At 43.3% G+C, this 19,235-nt stretch overlaps 1 long non-coding RNA gene and 1 pseudogene across 1 annotated transcript; both read left to right on the top strand.

The window, feature by feature from the left end:
* The first annotated feature begins 10,209 nt into the window (after window positions 1-10,209).
* LOC140584017 (uncharacterized) lies at window positions 10,210-12,599 on the top strand. The gene is made up of 2 exons (XR_011986067.1): window positions 10,210-11,374; window positions 12,334-12,599. It is a non-coding gene; the product is annotated as an uncharacterized lncRNA (long non-coding RNA).
* Window positions 12,600-16,115: 3,516 nt separating this feature from the next.
* Window positions 16,116-16,348, top strand: LOC140584028 (U2 spliceosomal RNA; annotated as a pseudogene).
* The last annotated feature ends 2,887 nt before the right edge of the window (window positions 16,349-19,235 follow it).

The raw sequence follows: 19,235 nt of genomic DNA, 5'->3' as shown, positions 1-19,235 counted from the left end.
TTGGCACTACAGATCCCAACCTAGCGTTGGAAGGTGGCCACCCTCCTCATCAAACACCAATCCACGACCGAGGACTGAGCCACAGTGAGCGTTACCCTGGTGCGCCCCCACAGCAGTCAAAGACTCAGCCAGACTGGTGGGAGACACGGCGCTATCCTAACAAGGGTAAGCTAAGACCAATGGAGCCATGGAACAAGTGGAGAGACCGATAGGGAAACCAGCTTCCTAAGCCAAGCTCTCCCCCAAGTTCCCGACGGAATCCACCACAGAACTGGCAAGACAGAAGGAGAGGTTACAATCCAGACTCGAGGCCTGGATGAACCAAGGAAGAAGAGGAGTCTAATCTACTACAGTTGCTGCGTGATTTCTTTACTCAGCATCCCCTCAAGAGTCAAGAGGACTTTCGGAAGAAAGATCCAAAATGACTAGGACGGAAGCACAAATCACGCAGGACCCCACAACCCTCACCTGAACCCACACCAGACAATGCCTACAAACTCCCTCAGAGGTCAGCCCCAAATGACGCTCAACAGTCATCGGCCTTCCCTACCAGAGATATTGGAACAACTGAAGAAGTCCCACCTCAATTAGAAAGTGCTGCTGACTCATGCCCAGTAAGAGCACCTGATGTTGCCGTCACCAACACAGAGCTTGATCAAGGGGATGAGCCCCCGCCGGTGCCCGGCAGCACTGTCCTGGTTGTGTGCCTTGACTCAGAGCACCAATCTGACTGTGGCAACGCCTCACCATTTCCTGGCCAGGCCCCTGTGCCACAGCTTCTGGGTGACCTGATGGAAAGGGGGTAGCCAAGAAATTCTACCTCTCCATCACCCTGGAAGATGTTCTCACCCTCGAGGCCCTCATCGACACTGCAGCAGACATCACCCTCATGTCAGCCAGTCTCTTCTACCAGGTGCAGCACCTAGCCGCCCAGAAGAACAAAACCCTCCAGCCAAGGAAATGCTCTTTGGACGTGCAGGCGTATTTAGCTTTGGGCACCAGGATGGATCACACGATCCCCCTCAATTTGTCCATCGGCCCCATGAATGTAATGCACCCTGTATACATTTCCCAACTTGAGTCCATTCCATTCCTCATTGGGAAAGATTTGCTGAACCGGTTCGAGCCATTGTTAGACTTCCAACGTCAGAAAATTTGGGCTCAAGTTAGAGAACCGCTGCCACTGTGGACACCTGACACAGCCACATGGGAATGTCAAACCCTGGCTGTCTCCTCGGACCTCACTCCACACCATGGAGAGAACGCAGCAGGAGATCAGTGTCTTGACACAAGAGACCCATACCAGCATCATGACTCCTTCCTGTGCAGGCAGGACCCTACCTTGGAATCCTTCTGCCCCAAGATCACGAAAGGCATGTGGCCCCAAGGCATGGAAGTCACAGATGTGGTAATGACCATGGAAGTAGAAGAGTCACCAGTGACAAAAGGAACTGTATGTCACGTGGAGCTTGCTGATAACCAACACCTGACAATCCATGCTATAACTGCCCAGCCTGACGCAGTACAGTCACCCAGCTGCCACAGCTATTCTCAGGAGGGACCAGCAGCACCCAACATTTTGGACACGCCCACACCAATGGAACTGTCGCGACACCACTACTTTGAGAAAAATGTCTGTCAAGACATGATCACCATTTATGTAGATGGGTGCTCATTCAAACATCAGGGGACCCTGAAAGCTGGAGCTGGCATTCTGTGGCTCAATGACGACCCTGTCCCACCACAACAGCTCAAGCTTGGTCCTCACACATCGCAGTACACAGAGCTGGCAGCAATCTTAATAACCCTGGAGATGGCCTCCGAACGTGAAGTAAAGGACCTGCTGATCTGCAAAGACTTCAGCTATGCACGTCTCAGCTTCATGTGCCATCTCCCTCACTGGACACAAAATGGCTTCAAGACATCAGGGAACAAGCCAGTCAAACACCAAGACCTCCTGCACACGTGCGATGCTCTGATTACCGCACGCAACACGCAGATCTATTGGAAGAAGGTCAGCGGTCATTCCAGACTCCTAGGACTGGACAAGACATACGATGACCACACGGATGCACTCACCAAAGCAGGACCACTGCACGGTGACTCGTGGGAGTTTTGCTCCCTCCCACCCACCCATGTCGTCCAGGTTGTCACCTGCAGCCACAGCCAAGCACCTACCTCGATGCCAGAGGCCTCACTGCTAGAACTTTCCCTTCAGGTCTCCAACTCTGACATCATCTCTCTCCAGCCCACTGATGCTGTGCTGAACAAGGTCTGCGATCACCTCCGCGACCTCTCTGCTAACTCGATCTCCACAACTGATCAGGCATCCCTTCCTGACCTCCATCACCTGATGATGGCTTTACCCTTTCTTCATCTTGCCGAGGGCGTACCTCTTGATGTCCCTGATGCCCACACTTCACCACGGCTCGTGGTCCCTCAGGCACAAAGGGGGGTCATGCTACTGTACGCCCACGATGCACCCTGTGCAGGACACCGCAATGCCAAAACAACCTACGAGACACTTAGTCAAGTAGCCTACTGGCCTAACATGCGACAGGATGTAACAGAATATGTGAAAGGATGTCTGGTCTGCTGCCAATTTCAACCAGCAAACCCAAACCACAAGGCCCCTCTGCAGCGACGGGGTATCAATTTCCCATGGTCAGATCTACAGATTGACTGGGTAGGACCCCTGACGAGATCAGCTCGCGGAAACAAATACTTCCTCACAGTCACCTGTCAGTGGGTAGAATGCCTCCCAGCACCCAATGACACAGCCCAGACAACGGCATATCTGCTCACAAACCATGTGTTCTCCAGGTTTGGCCTCCCACTGAAAGTCAACTCAGACCGAGGCACCCACTTCACAGCCGAAGTGATGCAGGACAATTGGAAACTGTTGGGGATCAAAGCCCAGTTCCACATCAGCCACCATCCTATGGCATCCGGCCAAGTAGAACCGTCGTCGGTATGGTCAAGAAATATGTGGCATCCAATCAGAAAGATTGGGATGTGAAATTGCCTCTGGTGCTCATGGCAATCAGAGCCACACCCCACAAGTCCACAGGAGTGTCCCCCTTCGAACTGATGACAGGACGACAAATGACACTCCCTCTCCACCTGCTCTACCAACCTGGTGACAACAATCTCATCACAGCCTACACCACACAACAATATCTGGACAGCCTGCACCAGCATTTGAGAGCTTCCTTTGCATTCGCCCAACAAAACCTGCAAAGAACCGCAGAGGGCAGGAAAGCCTACAATGACCAGAAAACCTCACAAGATGAACTCCAAGTGGGAGACAAAATCTGGTACTATAGGTTTGTGCAACCAAACTCAGCACAAAGACTTTCCAGGAAGCTTCTACCACGCTGGTCGGGACCACATGAGATCGTGGACAAACTGTCACCTGTGGCTTACCGAATCCAAACCAACAAAGGCACCCACGAAACATGCCTCAAGCGGGTTCATCGGAATCAAATCAAGAAATACCAAGCCCAGAGAAAGCCTGAAACACCCACCAACCAGTCTTCTCAAGATGAAGCCAGCAGCTTGGAATAAACCACATTCCAACCAAAAGAAAGACATCTTTTCAGTCTGAAATCTCCCCAAACTCCCAAGGAGAAAGACCAAAGAGAAAGGGGAGGAAAGATGGTCACAGATAGGGTAGATTAAGGTGGTGGGCCTGACTACTGATATCTGGGTGACCTTTTCAGTTTTTGCTGTACTTATCTGTTTCTTTCTTTTGATAGCTTTTCATTTTATTTTGGTTGTTGTTTTTGGTAAGGACCTGGGGTGGCTCACGCGTGCCCGGGAAATTACTGAAGAGGATCCAGTTTTGCAATTTTCTTTGTCCCGTTTGTTTCTTTGCAATTGTTCTCTGGCCAAGAATTGTTGCCCACTATTTCTTTCTCCTGTTCTCTTTTGCACCGGTGTGCACAACATTCAGAGTCTCGACTCACCACCTCACTCCTAATCTGGTCTTTATTTTCTACCCCCTATTACTAGGATGATGCTGCCCCCGCTATTAGCATTACTCTGCCTAGGAGGCTGAGGCTCCAGTCTGACACAGCGTTCCCTGGGCCTCCGCCTGGCACCGTCTTCCGGGGACAGCCCGGTCTCGTGATTACCAACTGTTGTACCCACACAGAGAGAATATTCGTCGGACGATGTCAACTGAGCCATTACCTGCCCGAGAGACCCCAAACTAGTGGGACAGGTGTCAGATGGACTCAGGAGGCCCTGCATCATGCTGCCGCTGACACTACCCACAGATTGGAGCAGTAACCCAACGACCGAGACCCAAGCTGAGTCCAATCGACGGCCCAAGAGGCTCCTGAGCACCCTGCTGGGAGCTGCAGCAGCCGTTGGCACCCTGTTCGACATAGGATTCACCACTCCTCGCGGTCCCAGAAGCCAGGCGCCAGCCCCTGAGCCTCCTCCCTGTCCATCCTGTCACTGTGCCACCCAGAGTGCCAAACAATGGGATGTCAACAATGCCTCGTTGCATGGTGGTGATCCTGTTTCAACTTCCGTCGCCTGAATGATGGCAATGCCATCATCAGCCGAAAGGGGGGATATGTAGGATCACACATGCACATATCACAGGGCCTAAATTCCAGGTGGCCTGAGACAAGGCCGAGCCTGGTACGAGAGGCACCAAAGGGGGGTTACACACACGAACACATACACACAGATAACAAGGGAGGCCAGTACTCCAACTTTTATTGCCCTTGACTTGGCACACAACCCCCCTCCACATACACTCTGCCTTACATCTCACTCACCCAACGGACGAACACCCTAAAGGAAATTTCATTTAAGTTTGGCTTTTGTATACAATGTATATTGATTTACTCACGACTACTAGTCTCAATCTACAGATACGTTATGTTTGTATGTGTCCTTAGACAATCTTAGTGTTTTGTGTGCCACCCTTATAACCATGTTCACGGAGTATCACCTATTTTACCCCTTTGTACTTGAACACATATAAATTTAAATAAATAGATAGGTATAGCTACCATTGTATATATGTTCTCATGGTATACCAGAAGAATCTGGAAAATTAGTGTAACCAATGTGTCCTAACTTTGTTAAAACCCCCCCCTTCTCTTCCAACATTCCTTTGTGGTCCTTATCTGATCTTGGTGGACAGTCACCAAGTTTCTTTGTTTCTACCATGCTATGTTAAAAGAACTGAATTAAGGTGTATCTTATCCATTCTGGAGAAGATGAATTGGCATAAGCCACACTAAACAAAATATGTTGTTTCCAGATGTGCAACTTATATTGATATTACCACAAACTAATGGCCACGCCTATCTATGGATAAGATGTGCTGTTTGTAATATGAATATTTGATGTAATATCCGCACAAAGTGTAACATCTGTTGAGGTGCAACCCAAAACACCTGTATCCTGATGTGAATCAGTCACATAGATAAAATAATTAATTGTTTAATCAATTAATACAGAGGGTATGAGGTATGTACCTGTGAAGCTGGTATGGCATGTTTGGTGTCAAACTGATTGTTAATCACCCCTGATTGCAAATCTGGTCAGTGATTACCATAAAAGTAGATGTATCAAAAGTTATAACAGCTTAATGAAAATCATCAGTAAAGGGAGAATCAGTCGGGCCATAAATCTCAAAAGGACTGATACAGACCCCCTTCCGAAAGCCCGCCAAATGGATGGCCAGCCATTGGGCCAGGAGTCGAATTCCTGGTCATCCCTATTCATGAACTTTACAGCATAAAATCCTGGCACCTCAGAACAAAGGCGAGCAGAACAACCGCCAGCCAGCGCAGAGAATAACCACCAGCCCGAAGGAGAACATCAGTCCGGGAGGAGAGAAGCCCACAAGAAGCCCTCCGGTGAAGGCCCAGCTGAACAGAGAACAGCACCCAAGACAAAGCTTCACCAGGAGAGAGAATCTAAAGGGACTCCACTCCACTGCTCCAAACGCCGCGCCTTCCTGAGTGCCATCAGCTCAGCAGCTCTGCCATCAACTGCCAAGACCCCCCCCACTCTTCAACCAAGTAAACCAACTTCCTTTCATTCTAACAACTTAAGCTGTTCTGTTTAACCTGCTATAAGACTTTAGGGTCGTGTTTCCACAAACTATGCTTGCTTTGCAGAACAGTATTTCCCATTTAAGGTTACTCATTTAAATCCGGTCATTGCATTTTTATAATTACATCGTTTGTTTTATTCTGTTATTTCGTGTTTGTTGTTTGTGTTAGGTGTAATGTCTGTCTTATGTTAGTTGTAGTGTTAGTTAGGAATAAATGCATGTCTTTTACACAACTTCAGCCTCCGTCATTGAGTACTCACACTAAGTTCCTGCCTCTGTGTGATCTTGCTACACGCTCTGAACCTCAAACTCGCCTGAAACATCGCGAGACTCTCTCTCATTGGCCGTGAGGGAAGCTTCGCTACCAATCGTGTACATTACCTGGTGATGCAGCTCGCTGGACGAGCCTTCTAACCCAGGTTACTAAGCGATACTGGTAATTAGTGAATCCCATTTAAGTCTCACATTAACAGACTCACAGGGATGCCGCAATTGAGTTTGGAGGAGCCGACCATTCGGCATAACAATTGATTAATAATCAGCATTAAATAATAATTCATTAAACTTTAATTAATTCAAACATATTGGTGGAGAATATTAAAATTTATTTGAGCTAATAATTCCTACATTGGGATAGAACAACAAATTTAATCATTCTGCTCATTTAATATTTCGATTTTAATTAGGTTTACTTTTTGGATATCCATGTTTACATAATATTTAGAATCCCACTGCAGTTGAGAATGGAATGCCACAGATATTAGTCTCCACCACATATCATTGCTTGTTTTACTTCAGGATTCCTTTGGTTGTTTAAACTGATTGCTCTGTATCAGTTGGCTTTGTGTGTTTTGAGATGTATAATTGCCAAAGAGTCCTGGAAAGCTGATGGTTTAGATACCAGAATTAGTATGAGCAGGACTTAATGTGTTTTCTTATGGTGGGGATGTTAGAAGACATTGAGGTTTTTTATTCTATGTACATCCAATCTTAGCCTCCCACCCAAGATCACTCCATAGAGCACGAACCAACACACCCCACCAAGATCCGTTTTAGCTGTGGTAGCCAATATATTTGGGGATTTATGCACTTGTCCTATTCAACATCATAACAGTGAATTAAAAATCTACTAAATCAAAGGCAGTACCATGTCATGCTATGCAAATATACATATACATACAGCTCAGGCTCTTTTCTGCAAATATAAGGCTACAAGGCCAAGTGTGGGTAATCAAAATGGCCTTACATTAACAAATACATCACCCCAAAAAAGCATTACATGAGCAATCACAGCTATTCCATTTTTTTTTTATCTCAACAGAGAACATCTTGCAAGATCAGTATTTGGGAGAGTTTCCTTCATGACGGTGGGTGAAATATACCACAGCTGCAGAAAAGCCCAGTCTTGGCAGAATAGCCATATTAATGAGCTCTTGAGCAAAGACCTTTACTCCCAAAGGGACAGAAAACTGTATCAGGCCATGCTGGCAAAGACCCTTGTTTCAAACCTGGTATCACTTTGCGTTGAATGCTGAAAAGGGCCCTTTAAATACATTAGGTATGTTATTTGCTAAACTTGGGTTTACTTTACTCATAAAAAGTAATATCCCAATTTACCCAAACGAGTGAGTACAAATATTGATTTGAAATATTAATTAATGTTAATATTAAAATTAATTAATATTAATATTGAAATATTGATTTGAGTAAATCTTATAGGATAGTACTGTGACAGTGGGTAGACTATAGCTTTATTTATTTAAAATGTTTCTTAGAATTGGGTATAAAGTCAACCCAAAAAAGTGAGTGCAAATTGTTACATCATTCAATCTGAGTAAATTCTACAGTTTATTTTTTTCCAGTTCATGTACAGAATTACAGTACATTACAGTATTTTATCGACAAGGTTCTCATAAATATTGCCCAGAAAGCATTTTTTCTACAGTATTGTACTATTTTAAACAGTATGTTACTGTAAAAATGTCACTGTTTATTACAGCAGGGGTGCAGATTGAACCCATGACCCTGGAGGCGTGAGGCTATAGTAGGAGCAACGGACCACTATTCATACTGTGAGAAATGATGTATTTTTAATCATACATTGTAACTGATATGTCGTTACACTGCTTGTGTATGCTTTGCACCTTGCCTTTCTCCCTTACTTGTGTTTCTTGTTCTCCACACCTTGTGAGCTTCAACATGAATTGATTGATTGTTTTTTTTAATAAGGCCCCAGGTTAGTTAGGTCCAGTCTCCTGGAAAATCACTAGAATGTGTCCTTGCCTTTGGAAGCTAAGAGTGTCTTATTTTCAGGGAGAGCCCTGTAATATTTAGTTTAATAAATTATTTTTATTGATAAACCTTCATACTGATAATCCTCTTGTAGTGGTCCTAAAAGAAAACATGACTGAAGATATTATCCATTTTAGTACAGACACATTTCACGATTCAGTAACCTGACTTGTCCAATAGATGGCAGTGTAGTACTTCGACTCAGACGTGCTATGGAAATTGCCGGTAAAAACGGAAAGCTGGTTTTCCATTTTAAACGTTTGTCTGACTGAAATGACCACATGTTGTACATATGTAATCGTACTATACATCTAACCTTCAGCGTTGTATTACCTACCTTAATTATCTGCAGCAATAAAATATGTACGCGTAATTGGACAGCTGCAAGTTAAGCAATCTGTCTGATTTTACATTGAAGTAGGCATGGACGGACGGTAAGATGAATGCAGGAGAGACCTGTGAATAAGCTTAAAGTATACATAAAATATGATAAAATAATACATATTTTTAAACATTTAACTGGATAACGACAGCTTCACAGTACTTATATAACCCTGCACAATTTCGAATATCATCATAGCTCCCTGAAAATTAACAGCTATCATTATAGTACAAATAAGCAGTTATCCAGACATCCCGACTCTCCCGGAAGTTCCGGGAGTCTCCCATATATTGACAGCGACTCCCTGATACCCGCAAATTGAATAAAATATCCCGGAAAGAAGAGGAAGTAAACAAGAGCATGCATGCGAGACAGTAGTGTGTGCATCGCGCACTGGAGAGACGCGCGCGTACGACGGAATGAGCGAGAGAGAGAGAGAAAGAGAGAACCTGCATATATGTGTTGATCCCTGCGTGTGTGACTGTAGCCCGTGCTAGACAGACAGCATCCTGATTGGTTTACTTAGCAAAATAAGCCAATCAGATTTCAATGTGGGCGGGCTTCTATTTAACTTCTCGAGGACCGAAGTTATCGGTTCAGTGGAGCATCATGACAGACGGAGAGTGCCCCAAAAAACGGAAGTATAAAACGCATTTCACTTCAGAAAGTGTATCCATGTTTAATAAGGATGAAAATAATGACAGTGTTGCGTGCTGTACTGTTAGCAACAGTGATTTCAGCATTGCTCATGACGGTTTAAACGACTGTAAAATGCATGTTGAGGTGAGTTTAACAAGTGTCATTTCATGTGCTGTATTATTCAGGTCTACACTAGTTAGACACTTGGTTAGTTGCCAATGCTGTCATGAAAGACTCCTTGAAGACTTTTGTAACGTAGCAATGGAATATAATTAAGGAATTTGCATAAATGGTAAAATAATCTACTTATATTATTGTCAAAATAATACATAATATTGACCTTCGTAATTTAGTGCGCTGACTAGAGGAAATTAATGAAGAAATTAAACTGTCGGGCGGTTGGGGGCACCTCACTGAACTGAGTTTTTGCAGGTTGGGATGTCTGAATTATTCTACCTTAGGGAAGGGAGGGGGTCCTGGCTGTGAAAGTTGGGGGGCGGCTGCAGACGATCTCAGAGGCAAACTGCTGTCCACCCAAAAATGCAGGCCCCTCATGTAAGATCACATCCACCCAAATGTTCCAACCCCAGAGGCAAGCTGCTTTCAACTCAACCCCCTGACCCCAGAGGTAAGCTCACTTCCACCCAAAGACCCTGATCACAGAAGTAAGCTGACATTCACCCAAACCCCCAGCCCCCAGAAGGAAGCAGCCATCTATCTAAACGACCTACCCCCAGAGGTAAGTTGACATCCATCCAACTGCCTTGATCCTAGGCGAAAGCTGCCCCGGTACGTCTAGGTGGTGACACTCCATCCTACAGGGTTCACGTGATGCACTTTCCTGAAGCACACAGAGGACACTTCGGGTTTTAGGTAAGTGTGCTTTGTTTTTCTGTGTGTGTGTTTTATTTGGTATGGATTTTATTTAATGGCACGTAAAGATTTTATTGAGCACTGTTTTGGTTGATCACTGTAGCACTTATTCATCAATATTAACATTATTAACATTTATTAGCATTTTATTTGATCTGTTGTGCTGTTTATTGTGCGATTAACCTATTTCATTCCCAAGCTTACTGATTTTATGTGTTTTGGGAAGGTGTATGATGCCGTTTTAGCCCGACCCTTGTGCAGAGTAGGGCTGCACGATATTGGAAAAAAATTACATTGCGATATTTTTTTCCAAACGATATATATTGCGATATTGAGAGCCATCAATCCAGGCTAAAGTCAATAATTACCAATAATTACATATTAATAATTTCACTAATAAGCAAGCTTCATTACAAGTGACAAAAAGGTTACTTAATATTTTATTCCAAAATTCGAACATTTCTGTAAACACAAAAGCAGAACACATTTTTAAATAAAACAGCAGCTTTACACCAACCCCCCTGATTGATTTACAACAATATAACTTAAAATAAATATATTTTTTATAAAACAACTTATAAGCATTTTGGTTCACAATCTTTTAAGTCAACTTTTCTTAGCCAAAGTGCCAAAGTAAAACAGTGTTGGTGTTGGTCATCATAATCATGGCTAAATATATGAAATAAACTAAATGAAATAAAATTTTTATATATTTTGTATTAAATCTTCTAAACAGATTAGAGAACATATTCCTGTAAACAGAAAAGCTGAACACATTTAAACAGCAGCTTTGCAACACCAACCCCCCTGATTGGTTCATAACATAACTTAAATATATATTTTTTTATTTGCTTTGCTAACTCAAGGTTTTTAGCTAAGAATACAAGTCTATCAACTAGAGGTCGACCGATATATCGGGCCGATATTTAGCATTTTTAATGTATCCGCATCGGCCGATATCCGAGTGCACTACGCCGATTTTCAGACAGGCACGTCTGCGGGCAGCCCAGTGTTATTAATATTGTTGCTGTGGAACACGTGACCCATGCTGCCTTGTGCAGGGCCACAGCCAGAAGTTTTTGGAAGAGTCCTGGGATAAAACGGTAAGGCTTAAATTCTGATCTTTCAATGACCTGTTTATTTAAGTAGTTTGCTATGAAATGTTGCTTTAAAAGAAAACGCGAATTACGCTATTGGGAACTGGGGTAATGATAATGAGCCTTCAACCAACTGTAGCTTACAGGTAACATTAAGGATCATTGATTCTAATAGAGTTCGTTTTGTGCGCTTATTGGTGGGCTCACAGACGTTTTTTAATCGTTAAAAATCATTTTAGTTGTTAACATTTTAATTATTACCATATCAGCCCGATGTTATCAGTTATGTTTTTTTTCTTGTGTCGGAGAGTTAATTTCACTCTGTGAGTGTGTGGGGCGGAGCAGGCAGCTCTCAGATACTGCAGCGTGTGTGAGAGTTGCGTTACTCTGCCCTGATCACAGACAGCGCCGTCCTCGGGAAATACAGAGCTGCTAAGAACAATGCATGGCGGAGAAAAGTGTTTGTTCGAAAGCCTGGTTACCATTTACTTGAGCTGATGCTGACAATGGTCCTTCTGTGCAACTTTTTTTCATTTGAGACCGGAGATTCAAACAATTTGTCAGACGTCTAGATAAAAAGTGCATGACTTTGCGCAGTTAGTTTCCTCATTAAACATGTCTGTCCTTTATACGGGCTTATACGTAGACAACGTCACAATCACTAGGGGCTTATGTTGTCCTTGCATACAAGGCTGTGCAATACGACAGTTATTTTATTTTATTTTCCGGGATCACTAGATTCTGATTGTGAATTTGGCTTTAAGCTATCTGTCTGCTAACAACAGAAACAACATGTTAGTGTACACTACTCATCATACCATGATGCACTTAGTGTTTTTTTTTTCTTCAAAATGTATTAGAGTGTAATTGTTTTAATGTGCATGGAATACTGGAATTGTAGAATGAATTGAAGATGAAGGTACTATAATAAAAATTCTAACCTTGCATTTATTCTTCTGTTTTAGTAATTGCTGTCTGATGGCTGAACAAAAATCTAATCCTGTATGGCAGCATTTCACAAAGCCAACACCAGGAAAAGCCAGGTGCAATATCTGCAGCAGACTGGTGAGCTTGGGAGCTGAAGAATGAGTTTGCTGCTAAAGAGATTCTGATGCTGCTATCTTTATTGTTTATAAGTTTAAGTTGTTTATAAGTTGTATTGTGTTTTTGTTATTTAAGTTTATATTTAAATTTACACAAGTCAGTATTCAGTAAATGCTAAGTTGAGAAATTTTGTGTATCGTTTGTTATTATTAATGTGATATTTTATCATGCAAATAGAGGGGAAAACGTCCAATTTTCGGCCAAAAAATATCGGCAGCATATATCGGCCATCGGCTGACCCTGACTCCTAAATATCGTCATCGGCATCGGCTATTGAAAAACCCATATCGGTCGACCTCTACTATCAACCTTTGCAGGCTTGAGACAGGTTCGTTGGCAAGTGACGATGTTGCCACTAGTACTGAAAAGTCTCTCTGACGGCGAGCTTGTCGCAGGAATACACAGGTTTTTGCGGGCAAGTCTGGCGAGATGAGGAAAGCTTAGTTTGTGTACTTTCCACCATGCAAGTGGATCCTCCTCTTTGTCTATTGGAGGTGTTAGCAGGTAAGTGTTTAGCTCTGCTTCCAAAGCATCCTTTAGGGTCAGAGAGGAATCACCCTTTGCTTCAGTTTCTCTCTGTTTAAAGAAGCTTCCCAGTGACTTCTTTGCTTTCTTTGCCTGGGGTGCACTGGTAACGTTGGGCTCCACGTCAGTGCTGCAGCTTGATTTCTCCTGGCATTCCATCATCTGTGATACCACTCTGGCCTTAACTTGGGTCTTCTTGTCTGCACTGATGAAGTCTATCTTGAACCGGGGGTCCAAAAAATATGCCATATCTAGCAGCTTCTGAGTATCATCATCTTCGTATTTCTCATTGAGGTAGTCCAGCATCTTCATCTTTATGTTCTTGGTCAGGTCTGTGTCTTCCTCTCGCATTTCCAGTAGTGAAGTGTTGAAGAGCTGAAGAACTGGCTTTACAAAGGAGACACTGACGTATTCATCGCCTGAAAGTGCATCAGTGAAATCCAGCATTGGGCCCAGTGACTTGCTTACAGACTCCAGCACATCTATATCTTGCCAGGTTGGAATTAGATGCCGCAGCTTCTTGTCTGCAGACAGGACCTGAGTTAAAGCCTGCTGCTGCTCTAATATCCTGCTGATCATCATCTGTCTGGAACCCCATCTTGTTTGGCATTCTGAGATGAGACAATGTGATGGTAGATTGAGTTCCTTCTGGACTTTTGCCAGGGCATCGCTGGCCTTCCAGCTGTGAGAGAAGTGGCTCACCAGCTTCTTGCAGACTCCTGTAGCACGATCATTGCGGCCATCCTTTTTCACTGCATTTTCTAAGCGGAGAAAACAAACAAAACATTGCGAACTTTAATTATTGAAGCACACTGTTTTATTTCAAACAATAAATGAAGAGCTCTTTTCCAAAACGCGATAAACGCCAATAATAATTTCCTTGTTTAAAATGTACTGCAAGATGCAGTTTCTTTCCAAACCCCAATAAGCACCGAACTTAATTTTAGCCTAGTGAACGTTCTCGCAATCCAACGTGGCTGCGCTCCTAACAGATGTTTGTTCATTAGGCTATAATTCCTCAAAATAAGTAAAAAAATCTTATTCTCTCTCTCTCTCTCTCTCTCTCTCTCTCTCTCTCTCTCTCTCTAAGTTTTCGGTGCTGATGCAGGACGCGTTCATGTACACGGCCCCTAAAAGCTGTGACAAAGAACCAGCAAAAGTAATGATTAGGAATATGTAAAATATTGCAATGAGACATTTTAATTGTTTATTAATAACTGCGAACATGAAAAATAAAAGACAAAAGACTTTTAAAAAAAGACAACCATCAATTTTTGGGAAAAATGGATGGATTTATAGCGTTTTGAAAAGAAAAAAAATTTACTTTGAATTTTTCAACAACAATATAGTTGTTTGATTTAATAATCATTATTCAACATGTTCAGACTAAGCAAAAAACATTTTAACAGGATAAATTGAATATTCACAAAATGTGTGGGTCTAGGTAAAACAATTAATTTCCCTGAAAACTATTGAAATGGAGTTATCGCATTTTGGAAAAGAGCTCCTCAAATGTGCTCATAAAACTATTTTTTGTTTAAAATTAAATGTTTAGTGTCTATTTTTTCTTACGTTTTAAAGCTCTACGTACACACATGCAACAAATTCATTTTACAAGTTTTGTCAGGTTCAGGACAGGTTATTAAGTAAAACAGCTGAGTAAAAATGTATTTTTATTTTGGATAAAGATCATGGTCATTACTCACCAACTGCAAGATGCAGTCTGTGGCCGAAGCACTGTAGCCTGGTCCACTTGTTCAGATCGGCAGCTTTCACCATGTTCGCTGCATTATCTGTTGTTATACAGACTTGACGTGTCTCATCTAAGCCCCAAGCGGACACCGCTTCTCTCAGGGCCTCTGCGACATTCTCGGCTGTATGACTTTCCGGGAAAAATGCCGTCTGCAAACAGCGACTTTTTAGCTCGAAGTCCTCTGCGATGAAATGGACCGTCAGACTCATGTAGGGCTCCGTTGTCCTGCTGGACCACAAGTCTGTTGTAGTTGCATAGTATTCCACGTGCGACAGTTCTGCTTCAATCTTAGATTTGCATTTTTCATACAGCTCTTTTATCGCAACTTGGGAAAAATATGTGCGGGATGGTATAACATACCGCCTGTCAAGCGTTCGGATCATTTTCTTAAATCCCTCTTTGGCGACGGTATTTAATGGCAACATATCTTTAGCGATATGAAACGTTATTGCGTCTGTTATTTCTTTCTGTCATTGAGAGCCTTTCTGGTAAGGTGTCACACTGGCAAAGGCATCACAAACATTTGTTTGTTTTGGTTGACATCCAGATTTGGCTTTGTATTCGTTGTAAAGAGCTTTGTGGTGCCGTTTTAAGTGATCAGACAAATTGGTGGTGTTTCCATGTTTTGTGGCCACAACTTTATGACACTCCATGCAAAGTACCTCTTTTTGGTCAACATCCTCCTTTTTGTAGCCGAAATAGTCCCAAATAGATGATTTCGACTTTCTTTTTGGTACGAAATCATTTTTTTGCGGCGGATCCTCTTCGTCGCGCATTTTTAGCAGTGAATGTTGGCTGTGAGCGGTGAGCAGCGACACAGCGAACCAATCACTGTGCAGGCACGCGGAACGTGCATGTCACCCCAGCAACAAGCCATACAACAAACTCGTGTTTACTGTGTGCTACCGTTCTCTTAATACACAATGGGCTTCTACCCTTCACATCGTATGTTCCGGCGATGTGACTATCGCTCACGCGCACATCGCGATGTCGATGTCAAAACAGAATATCGTTCAGCCCTAGTGCAGAGCTTGGAAGTCTGCGGATGTGTTCCTTTTTAACCCTCTGGAGTCTTGGGGTAGGGGACACACTTTCACTAACTGGGGCATGCTCACACATTTCATTCAATATCATAAACTTAATTCCTGGCAAATAAATTATTTCTTATATATTTGGTTTGGTAACAAACTCATCTTAATCTTAGTGTACTTTAGATTTATGTGAAGTTTGTAATTTGACATTCAAAGTATAGACATTGCAAAATGCACTTTGGAACACTCTGTGGGTGTTTGTTTAATATTATCTTTGAAAGTCTTATTGTACTGTGTTGGCATGATTTGCATAGTGTGGGAATGTTTCAGCCTTATAGATTGTGATTATGTGTTAATGTAAGTAGTACAAGCATAATATTTATTATTCATGTATTTGAGCTGATTTACATTTTGTTTTGGTATGAAAAGGTTATTTTGATACGTCCCCCATGGAGGGGACCACATATTAAACGGATTTTTGGAACAGGGAGCCGGAAGTGGGGCTTGCCCCATCTGCTCCAGGCATCGACCCGGTATTGCAGTGCTTCCGGGAACGGTGCACCTCTACTGCCCCCTGTTGTTGAAAGGCAGAACTGACTGACTGAATGGGTGACTAATAGACTGAGTGCCTCTGGATGGCCAACTAATTAGCCGCATGTGGTGTGAGGGAGGGGCCCTGTCCGTGCGCGGCCCCAATTTCCCGCCTTTTTTCTTTTTTTTTAAAGTAAGGTGACACGCTGTCGTTTGTGCGGTGGGCAGCTGTGCTGAGGTAAGGCATGACTTCATCTTTGCCTTTTGAATTTTCCCTCATGTTTGTTTAAATGATTGCTGTTTTTTGAGAGGACAGGGAGGACGCCGGTGGCTGCGACGTCCCTGGGCATTCTACTCTGCGCGGGGGCGTCACGGAGGCCCGGCTAACGGCGACCCGCTAAGCGGCAGCCCCATATCGACTCGGGTCTCTCTTCGGTCTTCAGGACCGGTATACGTTTCTTCTCTTTTCTGGATTGGAAAAGACAAGAGCAAAAGTGGAAGAGTTGACGAAATGGCGTCGGATGGCGTAGCTTATAGCGGTGGGGCGTAAAGACCTTGCATTCCAGAGCATCCCTGCACATATGAGAGTCTGCTCCATACATCTCCGTTCAGGTAAGTCAAGTTCCGGTGTGATCACTAGACTCCATTCCTGTGTTTGTCCCTAAAGAGAACAGCCAGGATAGGAAATGCTGGAAACCCATCCTGACTGGAGTCCATCCCTTCCCGGTGACACAGTAACCCAAAAGTGTTTGTGAGTGTGGTTTATGTCAGATTAGGAGAGCTGAAATGAACCTTTTGTTGGATGATAGTCGGCGACCAAAACAAGAGCTAGATCACAGAAAAGTGTTTCAAAAGCGACAGCGTCAAAGTGAAATGCAACGCTGGATGGAAGTTTTCTAGTACTGATGAAGGATGTAGAATCGGAATCCAGATATGTTTCCATACAAGGAATTTGCCTTGGTGGTGCTTTTACATGACATTACAAAGAACATAAGAACATAAGAAATTTACAAACGAGAGGAGGCCATTCGGCCCATCAAGCTCGTTTGGGGAGAACTTAACTAATAGCTCAGAGTTGTTAAAATTTTATCTAGCTCTGATTTAAAGGAACCCAGGGTTTTAGCTTCCGCTACACTAGCAGGAAGACTATTCCATACTCTAACTACACGCTGTGTAAAGAAGTGCTTCCTCAAATTTTTCTCCCGCTAATTTCCACTTATGGCCACGAGTTCTAGTATTTAGACTAATATTGAAATAGTCATTTGGCTGAAGAGCATCCAGACCCGTTAGAATCTTATAGACCTGAATCATATCCCCCCTTAGTCTCCTTTGCTCAAGGCTAAACAGATTCAGTTCCGCTAACCTCTCCTCATAAGACATTCCTCTAAGACCAGGAATCATTCTCGTAGCTCTTCGTTGCACCTTTTCTAAGGCAGCAATGTCCTTCTTGAGGTATGGTGACCAAACCTGCACACAGTATTCTAGGTGGTGTCTTACCAAGGAATTATATAAGTGTATCATCACCTCCCTTGACTTAAACTCCACACACCTAGAGATATAACCCAACATTCTGTTGGCCTTTTTTATTGCTTCCCCACACTGGCGAGAGTTACCCACATTTAGCAAAGACATATGCAGAAAGGTAATAAACAATAGACTGGCAATTGGGTAATATGATAATTATATGATAATTAAGTTTATTAATGGTAGTAATGATGGTATTATGATATTTATATATGTGTGTGTACATAGTAATCATTGTAGTATGAATATAAACTATATAAATGGTATAATAATTTAAAGGGCTCTTAAATGGTGCCGTTATTAAGTAGCAGCCAAGTCAACTATATGTGCAAGAGTGCAATATGTATACAGAGTTTGCAGTATGTGTGCATAATGTGCAAGAGTGCAGAATATAATCATAGAGGAAGTTTATCAGTTGTTCACTGGTTATGCTGGTGGATATTTCACTGCAGCTGACGATTAATTGAACGTCCATTCAGAGACTGGTTTGGTTAATGAGAGAGACTACCTGAGGGGAGAAGCTCTTGGCGTGTCTTGTGGTCTTGGTTCTGATTGCCATGAGTCTTCTCATGGAGGGTAAGGCTTGAAAGATGTGGTGAGCAGGGTGAGATGGGTCCTCAAAGATTTTGTATGCCTGTTTCCTGGTTCTGGTGATGTAAAGTGTCTGGAGGGTAAGCAGGTTACTGCCGATTATTCGCTCTGCTGAGTGGATGATGTGTTGCAGTCTGGCCTTGTCTCATTCAGTGGCTGATCCAAACCAGGCTGTGATGGAGGAGGTGACGATGGACTCAATGATTGTAGCGTAAAACTGGGCCATCGTGGTTATAACATGTTATTTTGGATCAGGCACGGACAGTTGTGAGAGTTCATTCCGCATTAGCTCCGATAGAATAGTATTAAATGCAAAGCTAAAGTCCACAAACAGAATCCTAACATATGTCTCAGGGCACTCCAAAAGTCGGAGTAAGAAATGGAGTCCAGTGTTAACTGCATCGTCCACAGGTCTGTTGGTTCTGTAGGCAGACTGTAGCCTGCGGTCAAGCGATAGGTCTGTGATGGTTTTAAGGTATGACAGCACAAGTCTCTCAAAAGCCTTCATTACCACCGATGTGAGAGCCACCAGTCTGTAGTCACTGACTGGTTCAGTGACTGGTTGAAAATATCTGTGAAGACAGGTGACTATTGATCTGCACAGTGCTTCAGAGTGGCTGGGGAGACAGAGTCTGAACCAGGAGCTTTCCTTGTATTTTGGCTACTGAAGATCTTGTTTACATCTCTGTCGTTGATTCTCCTGGGGAGGTGGCTGGACGTGGGGGGGGTGAGCTGGGTATAGTGTGGGCGAGGTGTGAAGGTACCCAGGTGTGAAGAAGGCCATTGAAAAGGTGAGGGCTGTATGATG

Source organism: Paramormyrops kingsleyae, unplaced genomic scaffold (genome assembly GCF_048594095.1).
Source record: "Paramormyrops kingsleyae isolate MSU_618 unplaced genomic scaffold, PKINGS_0.4 ups29, whole genome shotgun sequence".
NCBI lineage: Eukaryota > Metazoa > Chordata > Actinopteri > Osteoglossiformes > Mormyridae > Paramormyrops > Paramormyrops kingsleyae.
The sequence above is the reverse complement of the archived record's forward strand: the minus strand, read 5'-3'. Positions and strand labels throughout refer to the sequence as shown.